At 40.5% G+C, this 2,808-nt stretch overlaps 1 non-coding gene across 1 annotated transcript; it reads right to left on the bottom strand.

Moving 5' to 3' along the window:
- Positions 1 to 1,975: 1,975 nt before the first annotated feature.
- Positions 1,976 to 2,047, bottom strand: TRNAS-GGA (transfer RNA serine (anticodon GGA)). The gene has a single exon. It is a non-coding gene; the product is annotated as a tRNA-Ser (tRNA).
- Between the last annotated feature and the right edge of the window lie 761 nt (positions 2,048 to 2,808).

Genomic DNA, 2,808 nt, shown 5'->3' with positions numbered 1-2,808 from the left:
ATAGTTACTTATACTAAAAAGAGGAATATCTGAAGTTAATGCAGTTGGACACCGAAATCAAAAAACAGTTTAAGTCTCAACAATTAAGTACATACAAATGCTTTATGATTTTGTCAGGGGAAAGTTAGGTAGACTGCTTTTACATTTTAACTTTTTGTATATAAAAAAAATGGAATTTATTAGAAGGGTGCTAAGATGGTTCATGGAATCCAAGACCTGACATACCTAAATAGGGTAAAGGTGAAACCCAAGGTCACACCTCTGACTTTAGAGATGGGAGTCAATGTACCTCCCCTACTGGACAGGTGTCTGATGTTGACGGAATATTAACACCTTATGACTTCCAACTCATGACTTCCTGTGGGTCAGCCAGGGACAATAATCTTGAGCTGAAGACCACCCTATAGAAGAAAAGCAGTCTTAAGATTCAAAGAACAGCATAGATACAGACAATAGATGGATCAATTGAATGATTGATTTTTATCAATATAAATTCTAATATATAGAAAGAAGTGCCTAAATACAAGTAATGTGTGCATAATTTTATATATTTTATTACTAATTAAATATTTTAAAGTAATACCAGTAATCTACCATGCAGGTAAAAGATTTGATTATGGCTAGATTCTTTTTTTTTTTTTTTAATTGGGGTATTAAGCAGAATAAAAAACAAAGGCCATAGCTTGAATAGACCTTTCTACTAAATACTGAAGGCTATACTGTAAGCTGGTAGCTCAGATGGCAAAGTGTCTGCCTGCAATGAGGAAGACCCAGGTTTGATCCCTGGGTTGGGAAGATCCCCTAGAGAAGGAAATGGCAACCCACTCCAGTACTCTTGCCTGGAAAATTCTATGGACGGAGGAGCCTGGTAGGCTACAATCCATGGGGTCACAAAGAGTCGGACAGGACTGAGTGACTTCACTTTACAGGAAATATTGCCACTTTTTCACTTATACTGAAGGCTACATAACTGAAACAAACTATCTTGGTTTCCCTATGCTGACTCTGACCTTAACCAAAACTTAAGCTTTCTTCATGTCCATGTGACCGTCTCGCTTTCTAGCCAATCAGCTATAGACAAGTAAACAGAAGTTTACAGTTTCCAGTAACCAAACACAAGACAATGTACTCCCTCATTCATGTTTATAAACTGAGCCGGAACTGCTGAGAACCAAGCCTCTTGACCCCTTTTGGTTTTGAAATCTCTGTTTAGGAACAATTTGTTTCTCACTCAACAGAATATGCATATCAAGCAAAGATCTCTGGATTTTCTTTCGATGGAGGCAGCCCTATCCTAAACTGCTCACATAAGGTTTATATGAATTTCATTTTTAAATTTGTTTCACCAGCTACACATATAACGCTAAACCATATGCATGTCTGCAGCTTTCCTGTTTGTTTTTTTCATTATGATGTTTCCTAGGTCCACCAGTATTAGTGTATATGACTAAGTTGTTGTGGTTTAGTTGCTCAGTCGTGTCCGACTTTTTTGCAATCCCATGGACTGTAGCCCACCAGGCTCCTCTGTTCATGGGATTTCCCAGACAAGAATACTGAAGAGGGTTGCCATTTCCTTCTCCAGATGTGATTTTCCTAATTGCTTAAAAATGCTCTCTTAAGAGGAGTTGCCCTCTCTTACTGTTTGCTAGACTCTTGGCCACCAATGGTTAGGGCTGCTGTAATCTCTCTCTGTGTGTCACCTTGTCCCACTCCTAGTGTATATTCTAACCCTTGGTTCACTGCCTGTGCTGCTGACATTAGTGGTAAAAGCAAGGAGCTGTATGTAATTCAAATGTAGTGTAATAGTTCTTAATCCATTGATTAACTCCACAGTGTGAGAAAGTGAAAGTGAAGTAGCTTAGTCGTGTCCGACTCTTTGCGACCCCATAGACTGTAGCCTACAAGGCTCCTCCCTCCATGGGATTCTCCAGGCAAGAGTACTGGAGTGTGTTGCCATTTCCTTCTCCAGGGGATCTTCCCGACCCAGGGATTGAACCCGGGTCTCCTGCATTCCAGGCAGACGCTTTAACCTCTGAGCCACCAGGGAAGCCCAGTGTGAGAGGAGATACTTATTTTCTCAGAGAAAATCCCCTTATTTCAGAGGACTGCCTGGGGAGGGGAGGCGGGTATTTCCCCTGCTGTATTTGGTATTTCTCTTGGTCACAGGTCACAGCTGCTGTGTTGCTCTATATCGTCATCACTTCCCAACGGCCTCTGGGAGGAAGCCCTGTTGATATTAACATTTCACTTCCTTCTTCTGTTGAATATCCCAGGTCTTTCCCTGGTGGCTGAGATGGTAAAGAATCTGCCTGCAGTGCAGAAGATCCAAGTTCAATCCTTGGGTCGGGAAGCTCCCTTGGAGAAGGAAATGGCAACCTACCAGTATTCTTGCCTGGAAAATCCCATGGACAGAGGAGCCTGGCGGGCTTGGTGGGTTACAGTCAATGGGGTTGCACTGAGTTGGACACAACTGAGCAACTAACACTTTCATTTTCCTTCACTTTCTCTTAGTAAACATGTGAAATTCTTACATTTAATTAGCTTTTGTTGCAAGCAGACAACCTGTTTCTGAAGAGCTGCAAAAACATTCTGCAAACCAAACCAAACAACAAGAAAAATCAAACAAAAATAAATGGACTCACCTCTCTTAAACCATTTGTTCAATTTGTGTCTGAAAAGGGCTGTGTACTATATAGGCCAAATTACCTGGTTCTAAAACATTCTGATAATTACCTTAATATTGAAATAAATGGTAAATCATTCAAATAAAAATATGTAGTTATGACAGGCACATAGGAACATAATCCA

The sequence above is a fragment of the Bos taurus genome, chromosome 24 (genome assembly GCF_002263795.3).
Source record: "Bos taurus isolate L1 Dominette 01449 registration number 42190680 breed Hereford chromosome 24, ARS-UCD2.0, whole genome shotgun sequence".
In the NCBI taxonomy this organism is placed as follows: domain Eukaryota; kingdom Metazoa; phylum Chordata; class Mammalia; order Artiodactyla; family Bovidae; genus Bos; species Bos taurus.
Note: the sequence above shows the minus strand (reverse complement) of the source record. Positions and strands in the feature narration are given on the sequence as shown.